The sequence below is a fragment of the Podarcis liolepis genome (assembly GCF_965112155.1).
Source record: "Podarcis liolepis genome assembly, chromosome: 10".
In the NCBI taxonomy this organism is placed as follows: Eukaryota; Metazoa; Chordata; class Lepidosauria; order Squamata; family Lacertidae; genus Podarcis; species Podarcis liolepis.
In genome coordinates this window covers 30,678,146-30,700,638 of record NC_139562.1, presented here as the reverse complement: position 1 = coordinate 30,700,638, position 22,493 = coordinate 30,678,146, and the positions used below count along the sequence as shown (strand labels likewise).

Below are 22,493 nucleotides of genomic sequence, written 5' to 3'. Positions count from 1 at the left end.
GCCCATTCAAGGCTCCTTTTTCACTCCCCCAAATCACTGTTGGGTTTTTTAAAAAATGGCTGTAACTTTTTTCTTTTGACAGAAGAGAATGAAATTTGCAGGCATGCTACCCCCCCCCCCCTACAGAGTGTATAAATCCTGTCAAATTACAGACAAATAAGTCCAGGGGGGAGGATTGTGCTGAGCACCTTTAAAGGTTGATTTTATTTTTTAAAACTTGTAAAGATTGGGGCAAAATTGGATGAAATTTGCAGTTAAGTGTCTACTAAATTTCAGAAGGATAACTGCAGGTGTTTGCCCCAAAGTCAGGCTGGTGCAACTGTAGAGAGGGTAAATAAGGAATCACTGAGTGTTAAGACCTTGTGTTCTGTGGGCAATTGGTCTGAAAACTACAGAATGAGAGAGGTGCAAGACAGCTGCCAAATTGCAAACTATAATTTCAGGAGATTTTGTGTTACATGCCTTTAAAGTTGGTTTTGGGTGGGAAGACCTAAAACGCACTTGTTTTTCGGATGAAATTATTTCCTCTGATTACAGACTTGACCTGTTAGTAGCAATGCAACTGTCCCTCTGACATTTCTCTGCTTGATGTTAACCCTCCCCTCCCCATTCCCTGACATTATGGTGGTGGTGTTGTTGTAAGATAGGAGGCATAACTTTGACTTTCAGTAGGTAAGTATCTGCAGCATTTCCTCCCCCCCCCCCCCCATGTCTGGATCACTGAGATACTACAAAAAGCTTCAAAAGCATAATAATAATAATAATAATAATAATAATAATAATAATAATAATAATAAATTCCTCTGAGGCACCATAGTTCACCTCAAAATCAATCCAAACCCAATACTACTAAAAATACCCTCATTACTAGAGAACCAGATTATTGTTTTTCAAAAGGAGTTGGTGGAGGGAATCGAGGAAACTATAGACACTACAGCCCAACCACTGTCCAAGATAAATAATTGGGAGACCTAAAGTACTATTTATATGTATTGTGATGTGTCAGGCTTTCTTGGTTCAAGAAAGCCTTCCTCGGGTTTATTAATTTCAATGGGCCTACTCCAGGCAGGACTTAGTTGAATGAAACCTATAATTATATAATAATAATTACATTTTTCAGTCACTTTATGCAATAAAAAGTCTCAAAGCAACTTGACAAGATAAAAAGCAACACATAATAGCAATTTAAGACCCAATAAAATGTAAAACCATGGATACTACAAAAGAGATAAAATACTCGCACTGCAATGCATTAATAAGGACAAGTCCTACCTATAGAGAATGTTTTGACTTAAAAAAAATCGTGATCCTTAGGAGTTCTGAACTATGACATTCTTTTGGATCAGGCATCTCAAAATGGAGACTGGTTTTGACAAGAAAGGGTGAAGCAAAACCAGGTTATGTGCCTTGCAGAATGCTTTCCCGCAAAGTGGCTAAGGGTGGCCAGCTAATATATCTATATAATTATGGTGCAGGCAAAGATGCAGCTAATAAAACCACATCCCATAAATTGTTAGACAGAAAGTACACACACACACACACACACACACACACACACACACAGCCCTGTTGCCAAGTCTTTTCCGGAAAGAGCAGCCCATCCTCTGAGCCACTTCAGAGTCTGAACACTGTAGGCCATCATGGAATGTGACAAATCTCCAGTCAGAGGCCCAAAGTTCCTTCTACCTCAGGAACTGATAAAAGTGTTGCCAAGGCGACCGCTGCCGGCTTGGCTGACAGCTGCAAGTCAGGCCAGTTTGCTGGGCGGTCGGTGCCAGGGGTACATTCAAAACCCAACACTGTGCAAGGCTGATAAGCCAGTTCTCCTCCTCTTCTCCCTCCCTTTCCCACCTGTGTGACATCAGGTATTTCAAAATAGGTAACCAGGGAGGGGGGTCGAAAACGTTTGCTTTTGAAAACATTTGCATGTGTGGTTATGGTGCGTTTTCGTTTTGTTATTTAAATGATCAAAACCAAGTTCTGTTTCCTTTGTCCAATTGGTCCTGTTGCCCTTTCAGACATACTTCCCAGCTTCAACTGCTGTGCAGTAATTATCACGTGGGCTGTGCTGTCATTTACAAAGCTCCTGTCTTCATAGGATTTAAGACCATTTTCATTTTGCCAAGGTACTTCCTCCACTGGCAGTCACACGTATCTTGAATATGTCTTCTTTTTTTGTTACTTCCTGACTGCCGCCTTTCAGAGGTTTCTTTGAATGTGCGTAAAAATAAATGATGCACTGTATATCTGTCAGAATAGACCGAAATTTGCTGCATACGCACTTGGCTTTCAAAGAAAGAGACACATGTACCCCACCACACAGCATCAGCAATTATGCGATATATTGTACAACCAGATGGGATTAGTGACAAATGTGACTTTGCATATATTCAGGAATGTTAGTTTCTTTTAGAAGAGCGTAAGAATTGTGATTTGGGGTCAAGAGTAACAAATGACTAAGTGAATGTTTTCTTAGCGCACATTTCTTATGTGGTAAGAAGTCTCTTCTGAATACTGAGCCTGTCTTCAAGACACGAAAGCTATACAGTATGGCTTAAGATTCAATTCTCACAAATTAATATTGAAGGTGGAAGAAAAAATCCGCAGCTCATAGAAGTTCCAATAATCATAAGTTGCACCCCTACAAGGTTTGTTTGTTTGTTTGTTTGTTTTTTAAAAAGTTATAGCATGCCAAGAAAACAAACTTATTTTAACATAGAGTGCTTTAAAAGAGTGCTGTCATGCCATGGTAGTGGCAAAAGCTTTTGATATCAAGGGACCACAGAAGGCAGAAAACTTTGACATCCAAATTACCATTGCCCTAGAGAATGTGTGTTGCTCTCATAGCACTCTGAGGCAGCTGGTTTCCCAAAGGTGATTTAATTTAAAATGCACCAAGATGGGGGTAAAAAACCTTTGCCTGTGCAGATGTTGTTGGACTACCACTCCCATCATTCTTGATCATTGGCTATGCTGGCTGGACCTGATGGTGGAGTTTAACAAAAACTGGAGGGCCACAGGTTCGCCACCCCAGCTTTAACTTCTTAATTTCTGTGAACACAGGAGCTATATCGATCAAACTTTGCTCTATTTGTAGCACCTCAGCTGATTTGCATATCCACTCTTCCACCAAACGCTTCACAGTAGCTGGTCAGAGTCAGACCCATAATGTTTTGGTGTAGCTTAGGTTGAAAGGCCTGTTTCAGATGTCACGGTTAAATACTGAGCTGTTCCTCAGGACGTCCGGGTTAGCGCCATTGGCGAATGGTGGAGTTCCTCCGACCGGAGGAACTGGCTCCGTGGAAACTGGGTCTTCCCGCCGCGGCGAAGGTGGGGACCCGCTAGAAATCCCAGGCGGAGGAAGCCTGGGAACGTGGGGTTCGGCAGGGCACCAGGAGCGCCTCCCCTACTCACGGGGAACCCCATTTCGGGGTTCCGGAGTGAAGTGGGGTGAGTGGTGCGGTGCTATGAACTGATTGCTACTTTCACGGAGTGAAGCCGCACAGCCATTGCCGGAGAGCGCTGACTTTTTCCTGTGGACAATTGGATTTAAAACAAGTACCCGTGAGTAGAAACGGAAAATTGGATCAAGAAATATCCTAATTTGGCACCGAAGCGGGAAGGTTCAAACAGGAAGTCCGCCTTCCGCTTTTTGTATATGGACTGAAGCAAAAACCTTGTAAGCTAAAGTCTGGAAAGTCGTTTAAAAAGTCTAAATTTCCTTCATTTATAACTACTAAAACCCCCTTGGAAGCAGGAGAAGGGGGGGGGGACTTTGTTTAAGCCTGCAGGAGAGGGAGTGAAGAAAGATAAGTTTCCACCGTCTCAAACCTGGGAACGGGGTGTCAGAGACAGAAATTGTTGGAGAGGTTCACTGACTGTGAATGGAATACTTTGACAGATAGCTAAAGAAGAGAAATAAACTGATTCCAATGTTGCATTTTGCATTCTAAAGAAACAAAATATCTGAAAAATGAAAGTAATTTTCCTTTGTTGGACTTGCCTTAAAAAGATGGATACAAATAGAAATTGTCTCCTCTAGAGGGAGCTTGTTAAATTGTTGCTGCAGTCTACTTGAGGACTCTACAGCTGTGAGATTAAGATCGTGGGACCAGTCCTTTTGACCTTGAATAAAAATGAGCTGGGAGGAAGTTTTGGTGCTTGCTTTATGCAAGACAAGTGCTTTGTTGGAACAGATGCATGAGAAGATGGATTTGATGAATGAGAAAACGGATTTGATGACTGTTGTGGTCAATAACTGTGGACAAACAGGGAATATTGATACAGAAACCATTCAGGGACCAACTCAGGAACCTGTATTGATTGGGCAAGTGCAGAAGATAATGGAGGAGGTTGTGGTTGCACCTCAAATAATACAAATGGAGATATCCGAGGCCCTGCAGGAGCATAAGCCGCTGTTTTTGAAGATTGAAGTTGAAGCGGGCCAGGGGGAGTCTGGAGCTGAGGAGGTTCTTAACTTCGGAGGGACTTTGAAATATGCTCTTAAATATTTTTTGGATTACATTGATGACTGTGGGGAGTGGGACTGTGGGAATGGGCTGGTTTGATGAAGGGAGATGGAGATAATTTTGGGCTGGAACCTCCCAGAGACCTACTCCTCAATGAGAAAGGAAAGAAATTAAGAAAGAGACCAACGAAAGACAAGGAAAAGTGCAGGTATAAACAACAAGAAGAAGATCTGCAGAAGGGACATGGAAGAGACTTAAGAACCTCGGACATAAGATTACCAGGTTGATGGACTAGATGGAATGGACAGTAAGGGCTGACATGACCCGAGACCAGGAAGAAGAGACGTTGGATGAAGATTGGAAGAAAATTTATAAAGAAAAAATTTTATTTAGGGAATTAGCCTAAAATTAATGAATATTAGGGAAAATGTTGGAATGAAACTATATAGCTTTAGTAGAAATGATATAAGGAGTTATGTATAATTGAGTATTAAGTTTCAAGCTCTAAGGTATTTTACGGTAAGATAAGGTTAGATAAATCAAGGCAATTTGAATAACAGAATATGGGGAAAGTTGGAAAGGATTTGAGTTAATTAATAGGTTAAATTGTTAAGATAAATTATTCAATAAAAATTGAGAAAGATGGAAAGCATTGGCTGAAATAACTAATTAAACTAGAATACAAAAAGGGAGGTGTGAGGAGGTCAATGAAACAAGCAAATGGAAGTTAAAGATACGTAATATGGGATTTGTGGTTTTTCTTTCTTTCTTTCTTTTTGCTGTATTGTTGTATTGGTTTTTATGCTTTGTTTTTTCCCCTTTTTATGTATTGTAGTGTTGCTTCCTATTTTTTCTTCTTTTCTGTAATTCTGAAACTTTTAATAAATATTATTTTAAAAAACAAAAAACAAATACTGAGCTGTTCCTCAGGTCCATACACTTTTGCCTCCCTACATGCACATCTATTCCCTCTTTTATTTTCTTGAACATTATAACTGTAGCTTGCTGTGACATCCCAACTGACCAAACTATGGTCACATTAGATATACTATCCCTCCAAATCAGAACTTTAGGCCACATGTGAACTAAGTTGCTATTTCTGGTTTGGAGGCAAACTATGGTTTGCAGTAACCATAGTTTGCCTGATTTGGTCATCACAGAAAACAACTGTTACTGCAAACAAGGAAGTTAGGGAGGAAGTGCATGAAGGGAGGACGAGGAAGCGTGCAAAGTCCAATACAGTCATACCTCGGGTTCAAGTCACTTCAGGTTCAGTGTTTTCAGGTTATGCTCCGAACACGTTACTTCCGGGTTTCACCGCTTGTGTATGCACAGACGCTCAAAATGATGTCACACGCATGCACAGAAGCGGCGAATCGCAACACACACAGATGCGCAGACGCGGGTTGTGTTCGCTTCAGGATGCGAACGGGGCTCCGGAATGGATCCCATTCATATCCAGAGGTACCACTGTACATGATTATCTGATGACTGATCTGGGCTGCCATGTCATGTCCAAGGCAACCCAGGAAATGCCACTCTTGATTGCAGATATGAATTTAGCTTTCACATATCTAACTCAATCCTGCAACTAGGCACTACACCACACTGGTTCTCTTTAGCTGAATGCGTTGTAGATATCTAATTGCCAAATCTCTGCTCCATGAATAGACCACACATACGAAAGCATACATACGTTTGCAAACCCATCTTCCAAACATCTGTGGTAGCATACCTTTTTGACTTCATTCTGTTTTCAAAATACTCTGGAGAATGTACTCCTGAAGGAAGTGATGGAATTCCCATTATATAAACCTGTGTCTCTCACAGCTGGAGTTGGCCTGCTGTTACTTTGCCTGCCTCATAATAGCAGCAATGCCTACCAATAGTTACAGAATTTACGCCACTGTATCGTTCTTTCTTTCTTTTTCTCTTTAAAGGCCTGGCAATTGTTAGTGCTAATGCTGGATAACCCTCTCTCTGCAAGTGCTTCTTTATTAACTGGCAGAGATTGCAAAAGGATCTATGAGCAGCAAGCAAGTCAGGATAATTCCTTAGTCACCTCCAGCGCTGGCCAGCCATAAAAGTGAAGCGTAAGTACCCAGAAAAAGGTAATTATCATCAGCCTTTTCAGCAGTGGCCAAAGGACAAATTGCTCTCCAAATCCATCCTTTTCCGCACTTTGCCCCAGCTTCCCATAACAGGCAGGGTTTCTTGCCTGAGCATAAAAAGCATTGGATGAAATGTCAGGGGACAGCAATGGAGACAGATACACAGTCTAGAGAGCTGTCAGCTAGCACTGCCACAATACATTTCTAATCCTTGGCTCCCCTGCCCCCTAAGGACTCGCTTCCTCAGCTGGGCCCTTATTCAGAAGCCCTGCATTTCCACTTTATATGGGAGCCTCGCAAGAGCAGCTTCTATTCCTAGAATTCCTCTTTCACCATAAAGGAGTTCCAGAAGTCAGACTGACTTGTTTTCTTTCAAATTGGCCCTTTAAATACGATCCTGTTTATGTTAGAAAACATGCTAAGTCTGACTGAAATGGAACACAATATGTTTTCTTTTGCTCTTCAGACAGGGAGAATTCAGAGGCTGCAATGAATCTGGTTTATTTGCAGCATGGAGGCACAGCCTGAGTACTCTCTGATATATGAAGCATCCCTTGATTGTGCAAATGCTTCCTGATGGTGTCTTTTGTGTTCCTGTCACTCCTGATTTATTGGGCCTTTTCCACACAGAAAAAGAATTTGCATTTCAATTTCCATTACTAGTCTCCCTCTCCCCTGCAGTGTTCCACATCTGGAAAATATGCATGCTTTGCTTTCTCCCACAGACATTTCTCCAGTCTGGAGAGTTCTTTAGCAGCTGGTAGGGCATGGGTTTATGCCTGCTACCCATAGCTGCCTCTGCCCTGGTTTCTCCTTTGCCCCTCCTGGATACTCTTTTCCTTGGCTTCCAGAATGGAGGGGAAGGGGCAAAGAGGCTCCTCTTCCTGCTCATCCTTGTCTCCCAGCAGCAGAGCAAAAGGCCTGAGCTCTCTTCTCCTCAACCATCCTGCCACATCTGTTGTCTGAGGGGCATGAGAGGGCCTTCTCTGTGATGGCCCCCAGCTTGTGGAATAACTTCCCCTCCAAGGTGCTGTCTTGTGCCATCACTGTACGCCTTTTGATGTACTTTTTACCCACATCTTTGGCTGAGAGGATGTTTTCTCTCCTGTACTGTTGTTCAGTGCAGCTATTTTGCTACCTGGCTCATTTTGTGGCTTTGTTCTACAATTTTAATGAAAATTGTACCTGTTTTAATATTGTTTTGTTCTTGTAGCCTACCTTGGAACCACTTGGTAAAGAGTGGACTATAAGATCAGTCAGTCAAATTTACAGCACTGAAACCATCACAGTCTTAGGAGAGTTCCCTGGCAATTTGAAAGACTTCCTGTAGGTGGAGTTTGAATCTCCACCACCATGGCCACAAGGACACCCTTTCTCACACCTGGGGCTCCAGAGCACTGTGTCGCTTCTGTGCCCATACACCTTCCCCACCAAGGACATTTTCCTTCTCCCCCTGTCCAAAACAGAGGGAGGGTGGGGTGGGGGAGTGGCCCTCAGATTGGCAGCACGTGGGAAGAAGTAGAGGCACAATCCTGAACAAGTGGTGCCAGGATACTATAAGAAGTTCATTATATCGGCATGCCAGGTGGCCTGTCATTCTTCTTACACCAACTTACATGGATGATGCATTTTGACTAGCTTTTTGCATGGGTACACATCCCTACTAATCATCCTGTGCCGGCAAAACATTGTGTTAGAACTGGCCTATTACTGATGAAACTCTGTGCTTTGAGCCTGAAATGCCTTGAGAGCAAGAACATTTTATTATAAGGTTCAGGATAGACAAAAGAAACTATGAAATTCACTCCCAAAAGAGGCAGTGATGGCCTCCAACTGGGATGGCTTTAAAATAGGATTCGACAAATTCACGGAAGATATGGCTGTCAGTGGCTACCAGCTATGATGGCTGTGCTCTGCCTCCATTATCAGAGGCAAGAAGCTTCTTTCTGAATGCCACTTTCTAGAAATCGCAGGAGGGGAAGAGTACTGTTGCACTCAGGTCCTGCTTCCAGGCCTCCCATAGGCATCTGGTTGTCAACTGTGATGTCAGGATGCTGGACTAGATGGACCAGTGGCCTGATCCAGCAGGATTTTCTTATGTTCTCACCTCATACTTGCTGAAGAATCCTGTTCCTCGGGTTCTAAAGAAATGTCACCATTGCTAGAAACCTGCACTGGATGCACGGTGATATTAGCAATATTCATTATCATTGTACCCTTCCCCCTTTTGGGGAGGAGGAATATTAATAATATTACAGTGCGTGCAAAATGTAGTAAGCCATGTTGTCTTCAAATGAAAGCTCCCTGGAGGCCTCACGCCTGGAAAGCGGCAAGTATTTCTGAGACCACGTTTCAGCCGTGCAGGGAGAACAGCGTGAGTGGTTGGGTCAGGTGGAATTGGCACTGGCTCTTACCTCTCTCTGTTTTTGGCTGCATGTTTTGCTGTCACAAGTAGTAAATTGCAATAGGCAAGTTTACAATGCTGTGTAGATAAAACCCAGGAATACAAATTGTTTTCTCACAAGGCTACGTGAAAATAGAGATCAGAAAGAATTTTTCAGATTCTAGACGAGTGGTTTTCAACCAGGGTGCCGTGGCACCCTGAGGTGCCTTGAATGATGGTCAGGGGTGCTGCGGGCAACACTGGGCCTCTGGGCTTCTTTCCTTCCCTCTCTCCTCTGACGCCCTCTCCTGTCTCTGCTTCCCAAAGGCTTGCACAGCTGTTTATTGCAGCAGCCCTGGCCATAACCTCCGCAGGCGAATGGTGCCTCTGGGAGGCACCTCTCTTTGGGGCAGGGAGGGAGAGCAGCTCAGAGACCAGGAGCAGCGGTCGCAGCTGCCCAGAGGACTCCTAAGGAGAGGGGAGAGGAGGCAGAGGGAACTCTCTGCAAGGGAGGGTTTTGAAAAAGGGTGAGAGGCTGCCAGCTCTGCAGGCAAGGTATGCTGCTGTGCAAAGTGCCAGGGCAACAGCAAGAGGCACAGACCACCCTCTTTCCTGTTTACCAAGCCTTAAATTAGTTAGAAAAACAAGCCATCATATCTGTAAACAACTCAGTTAATTTCTACATCAATCTCAGGCAAGGAACTCACCTAGCTCTAATCTTCTCCCTTATGCGCTGTTTGGCTCTTGACAATATCTAAGTGAGCTAACTTTCCCCCCTGTGCTGTTCGTCTTATCTAAATTACCCCCATGAAGCTATTTGCCCTGTGAGGAGACACATGCAGGAACTATTTTGGGGTACCTGCATGCTTTAGGCGGTGTTAGTAACCACTTTAGGAAAAGGAACAGAAGGACAGACACAGTGGGTTAGCACAGTTTTGCCCCTCCACATAATGCCTCTGCAAGTACAAATTTCACCACTACACACTATGCGAAGCAAAAGAATTAAACGCATATTGAAATTTTGGATGGACAACCATGTCAATGTTAGATTCTCTTGGTTTCTCATTTTTCCAACCTTAAATTCAGTTCTCCGCACTTCTGCATCAGTTTGCCATTTTTTACAATAAAAAAGTCTTCTTGAAAATTTGTCAGGATTTAACTGTGAAATTCTCCTAGCATACACCTTTCTTTATGCAATAATAATAATAATAATAATAATAATAATAATAATAATAATAATTTTATTTATTTATACCCTGCCCATCTGGTTGGGTTTCCCCAGCCACTCTGGGCAGCTTCCAACAAAATATTAAAATACAGTAGTCCATCAAACATTAAAAGCTTCCTGAAACAGGGCTGCCTTCAGATGTCTTCTAAAAGTCTGGTAGATTGTTGTTCTCTTGTCCAACACACACAGTTTGCTGGACATTTTGCTGAACAGGATGCATTTTTGCAGGTTATTTTCACGAATATATTAATTTCATGCATATTTTCCCTTAACGTACACATTTTTTGACCAGTTCACACAATTTGGACAATCATGAATTTTGAATGAAAGCTGTGTTTCAGTTTGCATATTGTTTCAGGAACTGTGAATTAGGCAGATGTGCATTAAAATGTGAAGCAAAGAGAATTCCCCCCCCCCCCCATCTCTAGTTAAGATACTGCCTTTGTATGCACTTATATGCGCAAGGGGATTGGGAGAAGGGTGTTAGATATGATCATATTTAAAGTGAGGAAAGTTTTCTCTTGTAAAGTTTATCGCTGTGAGCCTTTCTCTAACAGCTGCTTTCTTGCTTCACAGCACCCTCTTAGGTTGTTTTTGGAGACAGTGGCACTGTGTTTGTGCCAAAGCAATCCAGCTCTCTAGGGCTGAAACAACATTTCTTCCAGCAGAATAGTGTATTGGCTCATCTAGTCTTGTTTAAATGTCACTAGCAAAGGGACATCCACAGAGGCACCGTTCCAATGGTGGGGGAAGAAGGCGGGTAAAGAAATCTCAGTAGAGGAAGGAAGATGCACAAAGCTACTTACAGCTGCTGTTCTTTGCTGTGCTCAAGATTAAATTGCAAAAAGGCAGCATACATTCAGAACATTTTTACTATACAGTGGTACCTCGGGTTACAGACGCTTTGGGTTAAAGATACTTTGAGTTACAAACCCCGCTAACCAGGAAGTGGTTGCTCCAGGTTAAGAACTTTGCCCCAGGATAAGAACGGAAATTGCGCACCAGCGGCGTAGTGGCAGCGATAGGTCCCATTAGTGAAAGCACGCCTCAGGTTAAGAACCGTCTCAGGTTAAGAACGGACCTCTGGAATGAATTAAGTTCTTAACCCGAGGTACCACTGTATTTTAATGGATGATATCTAGCATTAGTCATACTCAAAGTAGACCCCTTGGAATCAGTGGACATTTTAATGGTCTCCTTTAGGTATGGCTCATCATCCTATGATTATTATAATACTATCAGGTAAGGTAAAGGTAAAGGACCCCTGGACAGTTGAGTCCAGTCAAAGGCAACTATAGGGTGCGGTGTTTATCTCGCTTCAGGCCGAGGGAACTGGTGTTTGTCCACAGACAGCTTTCCGGGACATGTGGCCAGCATGTCTAAACCACTTCTGGCACAACGGAACACCGTGATGGAAGCCAGAGTGCATGGAAACGCTGTTTATCTTCCCGCTGCAGTGGTACCTATTTATCTACTTGCACTGGTGTGCTTTTGAACTGCTAGGTTGGCGGAAGCTGGGACAGAGCAATAGGAACCCACCCTGCCATGCAGATTTGAACTGCTGACCTTCCTATCATCAACACATATTCAGACCAAGCTGTCATGCACACACACTATTTAACCCAAAGGAGTTAAATTTGCATAGCTTTGCACATAACACTAAATCATATTTAGAAACAAACAATGGCTTACAGTGAATTAGCAGCGTCTGTTATTGGTTTCTGCCTGCGGTTTCTTTGCACAGAAACAAAACACAAGTGCTGGTCTGCACATAACACCAAGTGAACACTGTAGTTTGTTTCCTCCTTACTCAGCAAAGCAAGGGACAGGGCGGGCACAATCTGAACAGAGGGTAGAATCTGAGCAGCATGTACAAGCCCACCAGTCATTCATGTAAGCCATGATTTGTTTAGGGCCTTTCAACACTTACTATTTATAGCTAGGGATTAGGAATTTTTTAGTATGCTGCCACACAACAACATCATTTAGCTAGTATTCAGGAATAATGTGCTCAAAAAAACCCACTTTTCTCCTACTGTTAAAAACAACAACAAAAACCCTTACTTTAATATCCAAAATGGACCCTCAACATTTTCATTTATGCAGCATGTGTACAATCATTATCCTGGTTTCTGTGTGGAGGGGTTGGAGAGTCGGTGTGCATAGTCTGGAGACATCTGTTTTACGCTGCTTCCCTCTGACCGGTGTAAGCTATCAGTTTGTGAGCTCAGTTCATAGGAAAAATATGGCAGATTGAGATGATGGCACTCAGTCAAAGTACTGCCCATAACAGCAATCATCAGCTGCAAACAAAATCAGAATTCCGGAATACTAGGCATCAATTTCTTTTTTAAGCCATGAAAGGGCTATCTCCATGTGCATGCTTATAACGCCAATATTTAGTACTTGGAGGAGCATGTAAGGGGTTTGACTACAACCATGGAACTTTTCTCAATTTGGGCACAACTCACTATTAGCATGAAAATGAAAACTCAGTAATAACAGTCACATGCAACCAAAGGTGTGGACAATCAGCTACTAATTTACTCTTAAAAAACATTGGATGAATAGCAACTATGCCACTGTAAAGCCACTTCCGAACTGGCGAGGAGGTGGGGTTGCAGGCCCACACCCAGCCCCCACAAGAATGAGGGAATCCTCGGGCGCGTCAGCTCCCTGCCTAGCCAATCAGCTGGTCAGGGAGGCGTGGCCCGGGCTATTTATGCCTGGCGCGCCCGAGGACCGCCCTCTCTTTGCCTCTCCAGCTTCTTAGGTTTCCCACCCTGCCCGCCCCTTTAGTTTAGTCCTCCAACCTTGCTATGGACTTCAGTTGGTCGCCGTCAAGGGGCCTGATAGGGATTTTTTCCACTTGGCGAATTGGCACCTGCCATTTGGTTTTTCGCCTACCTTGTAGGAAATTGTCACAACTTCTCGGCATTGGCGGTTAGGCATTGGTAGGGGTATTGTGATGCAAATGAGGGGGGAAGGAAGTACCATCACCTTCCCCCAAAGCAAAGAGTAGTTCGGTAAAGGATTCCGGGGGGCGTTGCCCTGTCTGAAGCCTATGGAGGTGTGGGCCTAAGGCACGCCCCCGAGCGGTGACCCCGGGGGAGATCCTAGTTGCTGTACATCAGCAGGACTCCCCCTACTGGTGGTTAACCCTCACCGGTCTTCATGCAATCGGGCTCAAGACGGTTAGCTGATAGGACCAATGCCTAAGCCAATACCGCTCAATTCCTGCAATCAATAAAGTTGTGGCCATTTTCACCCATTAACCTTAAATACCGTGTCCTGTGTCTTTATTTCCCAAGGGGGGAGAGGGACTTGCCATGCAAACAGTAAATGCAGAAAGGCCCTTAAGACTGTGGTTTACTGCAATGTGCAAACCAGGCCACTCGGATGAACGATAAGTGCTCCTGAGAAATAATCATATGTCATCTGAAACACAGGAGAAGTGGAACACAAATCGTGCCCCTGGATATAAGAAGATACTGTACCTCTTCAACTGAATGTTCACTCAGATATTTAAATTTTACTATTTTTACCTCATATCACCATCTCGATATAAAAATATGCATCTTTTAAATATTGTGTCAATCATTCCTCTTCCTCCTCAGCACTTAAGTCTTTGAAACGATGTAGGTTTTTCTTATTATATCCCTTGCCCCTATTTCCTGCTTTTACACAGCAAGCCTACTCATGACGTACGCTCTGTGTTCCTCTGCACCCGTGGCACTCATCCATGCATCACCAAGGCAAGCAAGTGAAAGTGAGCAGAGCAGAGGAATCAATAAGAAAAGTCTAGTCCAGTGCCTCGGCTCACTCCTGGAATGTGTAACGTTATGCCTGCAAAAGTGATGGTGGAAGGTAAGAAACACCCGTTGCAATCAATTGACCACACTCTCACATCTTCTGAGTATATCCTCACAGCCACAACAGATGGTGCAATTCTGGCCAACTCTACAGCAAATCATAGCATATTACAGTGGTACCTCGGGTTACATACACTTCAGGTTGTATACGCTTCAGGTTACAGACTCCGCTAACCCTGAAATAGTACCTCAGGTGAAGAATTTTGCTTCAGGATGAGAACAGAAATCGTGCTCCTGCAGCGTGGCAGCAGCAGGAGGCCCCATTAGCTAAAGTGGTGCTTCGGGTTAAGTACAGTTTCAGGTTAAGTACGGACCTCCGGAATGAATTAAGTACTTAACCCACTGTACTAGGAGAATAAAGACAAAACTAAGGACCACACAGAACACATATATTAAAGGGAAGCCACATAGGGCTATATCACTTTGTCCTCACATTCATCAAACAAAGTCATGGAGGAGAAAGCTATCAGTGGCTACCAACCATGATGGCTATATGTTCTACCTCCACTGTCAGAGGCAATGTGTCTCCATGTGCCCATTGCTGGGAATTACAAGTGGGGAGAGTGCTTTTGTACTCAGGCTGGCCGCTAAGAGGAAAAAAATGGTAAACTTAAAAGGGCCTCAGGTCTGATGCAGCAGGGCTCCTCTTATGTTCATGTGAACTGAACACACAAGTGGGAACTTGGTGGTGGAGACACTGTCGAAAGGAAACTTTGCAAAAAACACCAAGCTGCACAACAAAGTGGTTTGTCTTCTCAGAACCCTTAGAGGTGCCCTGCCTCAAAATCCCAGACACAAATACTCATGAGGAACCCCTAACTCATTTTACCATTTTTTAAAGGAACAATATTGCACTGCAGAAAAGAAAATTAGCATTAGAGATGTAAGGGGTGTAAGATGTTGTTATTTTTGCTCTAAGCAATCACCAGTATATTTGAAGGGCTGCCTGTTCACATCTGAATGTGCCTGTTCCCCGAAGATCTTCATTAGTGGTCCCACTCTGACAGTTTAGGCAGTGACAATTGAAGGTGGGGTGCCATCACAAAGAAAGCCCTGACTGGAATATTCTCTGGTGCCCACTTTAGTAGCTTTTAGGCACCAGATGAAGAAGTTTATTCTCCCAATTTCTTAGTGGATAATATTTTAATGCAGCTTATGCTGCTAACTGAAGGTTTTGTTGTTGGTTTACTTTTATTGCAGTTATTTTTTTACTGCAGTTAATCACTGCATATGTATATTGCCGTTTGTCTTCAACTTTTGTATTTGCCACCCCAGGAATTAGTTTTTCAATGAAAGGCAGAGGACGGGAAAAGTAATGATGAATAAACAGCAACTTTGTAGGAGATAGAAGTTTCCAAAATATTTTTATCTATTTGCTCTATTGTTTAATTTAAAACATTTCATAGCTGCTCTTAGTCGCAAATGCAATTCCAGAATGGATTATAGCTGAAATACACGTCCATGTACACAGTGCAATCAGCTAAGCAAACAAAGCAGAGAAATGGCAAACAAGCCATAAAAAATTTGCATCCACCCTGGCACTGAACTCTAACAAAGGCCTGGACAAATAGCCAAGCCTTCTGCTGGCCTTGAAAACTCAAAAGGATTGGTGATACTCAAATCCTAGGGAAGTGTATCTTCCAAAACTGGGGTGCCACCACCTATCCCTTATGACACCACATAGTGAGCCTCAGCTAGAGGGGGCACATCCAAAAGAACCTATTCGATGGTGACCCCTAAAATACTAAATAAAAGATAGAATCTTTATTAAGTCTGTGGCTGCATTCAGACATGATGCCAAACCATGGTTTGGTGTTATCTCTGAACCTACGCTAGCTTACAAACAATGGTTCTTGAGGGGCTACCAAACTATGGTTTGAATTTAGTTTGCAAACCAATTTGTGCTGCCTGTAGTTTGCTGTTAAATTTGAGTTTACAACCACAGACAAACCATAGTTAGGGTGATTACTCCATCTCAAGAGACTGCTGCACCAAAGAGAAAGGAGTGAATTTATGAGGAAGAGCCATACCTAAGCGGTTGAGTACGCACTTTACATGCAAATGTCCCATGTTGAAATCCTAACATCACTAGCCGGCGCTGAGGGATATATTTGCCTGGCACCCTCTAGAGCAGGCATGGGCAAACTCAGCCCTCTGGATGTTTTGGGACTACAACTCCCATCATCCCTAGCTAACAGGACCAGTTGTCAGGGATGATGGGAGTTGTAGTCCCAAAACATCTGGAGGGCCGAGTTTGCCTATGCCTGCTCTAGAGTCTCTGTTGGTCAGTGTAGAGTCTACCCTAGACAGTATTGAGCTAGATGGACCAATGGTCGGATGCAGTATAAGGCAGCTGCCTATGTTCCTAATTTCTGAAGTTGAGTGCTGAGCAGATGGAAAATGAACAAAGACAAGCAGCTCTAAACCACAGCATGCCTGCTGTATATCTAGAAATACAAAACATGGTTTGATTCCTTAATTATGGTCAGCACAAAGCTTGTCTTGAAGAGGTATCTAAACTGAGTCTATATCTTCCATTTTATGGGACTACAGTCAGTAGAAAAACACAACTGATCAGATAAAATGGCCATATTTAGGATTACACAAATTAAGACTCCGATAGCACTATGATCACTAGTACAGCTGGATGGGTTGTTAAATGTGACATATAAAAACCAGACTAGGTCTTGCCATTTACAACCCGAGAGGCTGTGATCTCACTTATTTGTCTGCAGGAAAAACAGAAGCACAGGAGCAAAAGGAGGAGTTCAGACAGAAACTATTCGATTGGCATGGTTTTGTGATCACAGTGTGTGTGGTGCTCCAAAGCACAACTCCCACGGGGTACCCTGTAGACTTGGTGGATTGTGAGCACTGAAGCAGCTTGCTCCATACTGTCATAGGCAGAATTTTATGCCACAGAAGGAACAGAACAGATGTGGAAAGCCAAAAACATTCCCCATTTCCTTATTGTCCCTGTCTACAGAAACTGCCTGCAGCTCTTGCGGCCCTCCGCATTTCTGTGAGTTGGTAATTTCTTTACTTTCACTTCTGAAATTTCTGCAAGAAGAAGCAATGCAAATAAGTAAGCTGTACTGCAGTTACCAGATTTGAAAAAAGCAAGGTTTGGTGGGGTTGTTAAAGCTTGTGCTTTCATTAATTAAAGATGGATAATCACACAATGAACCTGGAATGGAAGGGGGTGGGGACGGATGATTGGGGCAAATTAAGCAGTGACACAGGATGTTTCAGAAGAACAGCTTTAGCAAGCTCAATGTTCTGAGCATTTTTTAAAAAAAAAGTCCAATGCTCAGATGACGGGTGGAGGTGGGGCTTGGTCCTATCTTGTGTTTTTAGGACTTTAATCACTTTATTTCAGGGGTCGAGGTGTGAGATGATGATGGGCAAACACTAATCCATGCAGAGAAAGTCCTGATGGGACACTTTCCAAGACTGCAATGCAACATTGCACACTTAATACTATTGAACTCAGTGGGAATTGCGTCCAAGCCAGCTTGTGTAGGAGAAAAAAAGAATGAAAAGGAATTGATAATATCCCTTACAGTGGGGAGGGGGATCTGTCCCTCCAGTTGTTGCTGCCCTACAACTCCCAGCATCCCTGGGGCCTTTGGCCATGCTTTCTGGGGCTGATGGGAGTAGTTCAGCAACATCTGGAGGGCCAAAGGTTCTCCCCAACCTTTACCTTACATGTTACATCTTTAGTACAGTGGTACCTCAGGTTACATACACTTCAGGTTACATACGCTTCAGGTTACAGACTCTGCTAACCCAGAAATAATACCTCAGGTTAAGATCTTTGCTTCAGGATGAGAACAGAAATCGTGCTCCGGCGGCGGAAGCGGGAGGCCCCATTAGCTAAAGTGGTGCTTCAAGTTAAGAACAGTTTCAGGTTAAGAACGGACCTCTGGAACGAATTAAGTACTTAACCTGAGGTACCACTGTACTTAGAACACAAAGGGAAAGGTTCAGCCACCTGCATTTTGCTGTTACATAACAGTTTAAGACTGCATCTCCAGTGCTGATACATTGTGTGGCCAATATTTTATATATCCCGCTTCAGCTCTCTTTTAAATTCCCAATGCTTTCTTTATTAGATGCATACATTTAATATTACTGAATTTGGCTTGAAATGCCACACACTTCCAAGTGTGTGAACCAGGAAGCTGGAAAGCCCTGCCACCTTGGGAACAGCAAATCTGGGTTTGCTGTGGAAATGGGTTTGGGTAGATGGAGGGGTGGCGCTTTTATTAATTCACTTGTTTATTTGCCATATTTATATTCTGCCCTTTACTCACAGGTCTCAAAACAGAAATACATTAAAATCAGAACAAATCTAAAACATATACAGTATAGCAAACATGAATTCCATACAAATTAAACCAGCAGTAGGAATGAAAATCCAGCCCAGTGTGCCTTAGCCGTCCTCAAAAGCCTGGGCAAAGAGGTACCTCTTCACCTGACACAACAGCAACAGCCATGTTGGGTTAAGATGCACCTCAGAGGGTTAGCTGTTTATATTTATTTCCCTGGGTGGTGATTAGTTTGCTGATGAAAGACCACTTCATAGATGGGTCAAAAATGACATGGCAAAGGTACTCTGCTACAGAGAGGAGGGGGAATAGTGGCAGGGGTGGCCTTTGGTAATCTTTGGTAATATGGTGCCCTGAGTGAGCCCAAAATCCGTCGCTCCCAAATGGATCTTCTCAATTATGGATCTTCTCAAAGTTTGGCACCCTGTACAGGGGAACCCTCAGGTACAGGTGCTCCCTCAGTTTGGCACCCTGTACGGGGGAACCACCAGCGCCATACTAAACCTGGCGCTGAATGTTGGGCTCACCCAGTTGTCCCACATCTGATCCTGGGCAGCTTGGGGCCATTAAGAAGGCTCAATGAGACCAAGAGAAGCATCTTGCTTCACATCCACCTCCTTCGCAAACCCAGTTGCCTCCCGCCACCTCAGCCTTCATAGAGCACAATGGACTACAGGCTGGGGAAGGGATTTGGAAGAGGAACGGAAGCTGTAAGTGAGAGGAGGCAATGCTCTCCTGAGTAGTTTCAGGCAGAGCACTAAATTGGAAGCAGAACAAACAATCTCTTGAAAGCAAACCCTTTGGATTATTTATTTATTAAGCTATCTGTCATCTGAGGCTGGCAAGGGACGGTAGTTTTTGTTCTGTTTTTCCCGACAGTCAAAGCTAATTTTGGCAGAGGGTTCGCTTCTCATGGGGTTTGCACTCAACTTAGTCACCTCTAGTCAATTAAGTTTTGTAGAGATTCAAAAGCCTACAAAACCTGCTTGGCCAATGCTTGTACATCACTGTTATGCCCTCTAAGCACATTTATTTATTTAAAAACCCTATAGTCCCCCTATAGTCAGCCGAAATGTGTGACACTTACTAGTTGTAATCCATGGCATGCTCTGGCTTTCTGCTGCTACAACCTGCAGTATGACGAAGGAGAAACAGGCGCAGGATGAAATGGCAGGGGCATGGAGACTGCAAGAAGGAAAGTGCATCCCCCCCATGTCATATCTAGATGGAATGGGAAGGAGCAGCTGCAATCCTGAACTAAAGCACTGCATGCTGCAACATTTTGCTGCAGGGGCCTCTTTGTTTAATTCTAGACTGCTGCACAAACATACCCCCAGTAGTTTAAAATTCCAACTTCGCAACAAGATAAAAGCTGGCTGTGACTGACAGAAATCCTCTTTTTTTGTCCTTTCCACTATGAAGGAGCTTTCTTCTTAATACTTGTCACTGCACCCCATTATTCTTGGATTTCCCCATTACCCAATTATGTCTCTTTCGAGGCTCTCAGCGTTACATGTCATGTAATGGATTTTGCCACACATGCCTCAATGGGGGTCCTGAGAGTGCCAAATAAATCATCTGGTCTCAATGCATAATTAAGAAGTTTGGGTCTGTCACATAGTACAGAAGGGCTTGTCTTTGATGTTGCAAAACACTAGGCCTACTACAGGCATAACAAGCCCCCCCATTGGGCTGACACATATCCTGCATAGTTTTTGCAGCTCTTGCCTCCAGGAGCTTTTCAAACAGGATTACTCTTCAATTCCTGGGAGTCGTATCAGGACACTGCAAATGCCCTATCCCTTCCCTTCCTGAGCACCACGCAGATTTGTTTCATGTGCGCCGTCGCAGCTTTCCTTTATTCTTCCCCAGAAATCTGTCATCCTAGACGCTTCCCAAGGGTCTCTCATCATTACTCCCGTATAACCCAAGATTCAAATTAATTACTACTTAGTTGAGCAAGTAATGGACAGTCCCCATTGGCTTTCCTTACAGTGTTCCTCTTACGGCAGATCGGCTATGCTACTTCCCAATCAGTTTCTCCTACAATGCATCCGTCATTATCAGAGTTGTCTCTACAATGAGCCCAACTAAGGAGGATGCTTCAGCGGATGATTTTGGGTGGGGTGGCAGATTGAGGTCCTACCTCACCTCCTCCCATCCTGACTGGTACCTAACATAGCAGGCACACACTGTCAGGGAAAGAAAGTCAAAGGGTGGCGGCAGGAGGAGGCAGTGGTGGAAGGAAGTAAATGGTAGGGGAGGCTGTAAAACAGACCAGAACATCACTAGGTAGGTTCAAGCTGAAAATCCCTCTGAACTCAGCAGCGCTTGCAGCTATGTAAGCATTCAAATGACTGGGCTGTAAGTCCCATTGAACTCTATAATGGCGCTGCTAAAACCAACAAGATTGATTTGACAGAAGTGGATTGGGATCAATGGATCTGCATCCTCAAAAGGGATTCTCATCTCTCTTTTGACAGACTGGAAGTGGGATAAAGTAAATGGATATGCTTGGAAGTTCCATTCAGAAGATTTTTTATTTTTATTTTATTCCATTCTCCTCTGCTGTCCCCAGAGCTTCTTTCCAAAATAACAGTCTGCAACTAAACATTTTTCTATCCCTTCAAGTGTGTCCTCAAACACACAATTTCGGTAATACCCGATATCCACTCACATCCCTTGTCTCTAGCTTGACTTGATGCAATTGCCGATTGGAACCCTCCCAACACCCTTCCCCCAGTGTAAAACTTATAGGGCTGGGGGTGAGGGGAGAGAGAGATGACTTTGATATCAATTGAACCATTTCAGCTCCCGTTAATTTCAATGGAATAATTAAGCATGCCAATCTTTTGCTAGAAAGTTCAATACATTCCCCTGCATATGTTGACTCAGTGGTAAGCGCCATCACCCTGAATTGGACTTACTCAAATGCTAAGCATGCCTAGGATCACAGACTTGGAGGTGCTTGAGTGGCTTCTGATTTCAGACTGCAATCCTATAAACCTAATCCCGCAGTTAGCTTAGTTTTGTATTTTTAATATTATCAAACCCACTGTTTCCCCCACCCCACCCCCTGGACTAAAGGATAGGTTTGGTAGGGTGGGGTTGGAGGTGGGGTTTTTTTTTAAACCATAAACAAACAAACAAACAAATCTATGCACATTTTCACAGAAAGCACCCCAAACATAAAGGAACTTTTTCCACCCAAGTAAAAATACTCATTATTACAAGCTCCTTAAACTGCACTGTTAAATTGCAAAGATCTGGGGCTTTTCCTCTGATTAGAATCACATTTTAGGGTTAGAACAGACTTTGGAGGTCATCAAGCCCAAGCTACTGCTCAATGTGTGCTCAACAACACAAAACAAGTACATTAAAAATGATTAAGAGCAGATGTCATAGGTGGTGGTAGTGATTACCTGGTGACTGTCAGGTGGCGTGGCAGATGTGTGTGACCTTGTGCCTGCCAGAACATCCTATAGCACCCACGGAAGGTGTCAGTAAATATTTCCTCAGAAAGCCACAGTGCATGCTTCCTTTTCCTTCTCAGTTCCGTTTGCACTGGCTAGTCATCTCCTACACTCCCGACTGCAGCCATTTTGCTTAATGCCATACTCCCACTGCAGCCATTTTGTGACAGGCACCCACTGCACTTTCTCAACATTTGAAATGTGTCCATTGGCTCAGAAAACACCACTGCAAGTCTCCACTCTTTCGATGGAAATTAGTCAAGCAAAACCAATTCTGAACTTCCTTCCACTTGGGGAAGGGAGAATAAAATTAAAAAAAGATCTAATATGTATGAGCTGAGAGTTTCCAGCTGGATCTGCTGCTCTAAAATGAAGTTCTCATAATTTAGTTGCAAATAGGTGGGCGCTGCCCAGAGAAATGTCTAGGGGCTCAGGGATATTTAGCTCATCAGAGACCATGTAGCAAATGAGAAGCAGACAAATAAAAACATAACTGGTTCTATCTGTTCTCTAATGCCCAGATAAGACTGAGAATAAATCAATCAAATAAAAACCATTATGTTAGCAATCCTGGATAGTAACTTGCAAAGAACATGAGGTAAAAATAATTTCTCCAGTTTCAATGT

General features: G+C 43.4%; 1 protein-coding gene and 1 long non-coding RNA gene across 4 annotated transcripts in view; one reads left to right on the top strand and one right to left on the bottom strand.

The window, feature by feature from the left end:
• CACNA1I (calcium voltage-gated channel subunit alpha1 I) overlaps positions 1-22,493 on the bottom strand; it is a 370,432-nt gene that overhangs the window by 172,429 nt on the left and 175,510 nt on the right. The window lies entirely within an intron of this gene.
• Positions 1,708-7,854, top strand: LOC310687390. Of its 2 annotated transcripts, none has more exons than XR_014516400.1 (3): positions 1,708-1,865; positions 6,410-6,562; positions 7,432-7,854. It is a non-coding gene; the product is annotated as an uncharacterized lncRNA (long non-coding RNA). The 2 variants fall into 2 exon arrangements; XR_014516401.1 differs by having other exon boundaries at positions 1,708-1,879.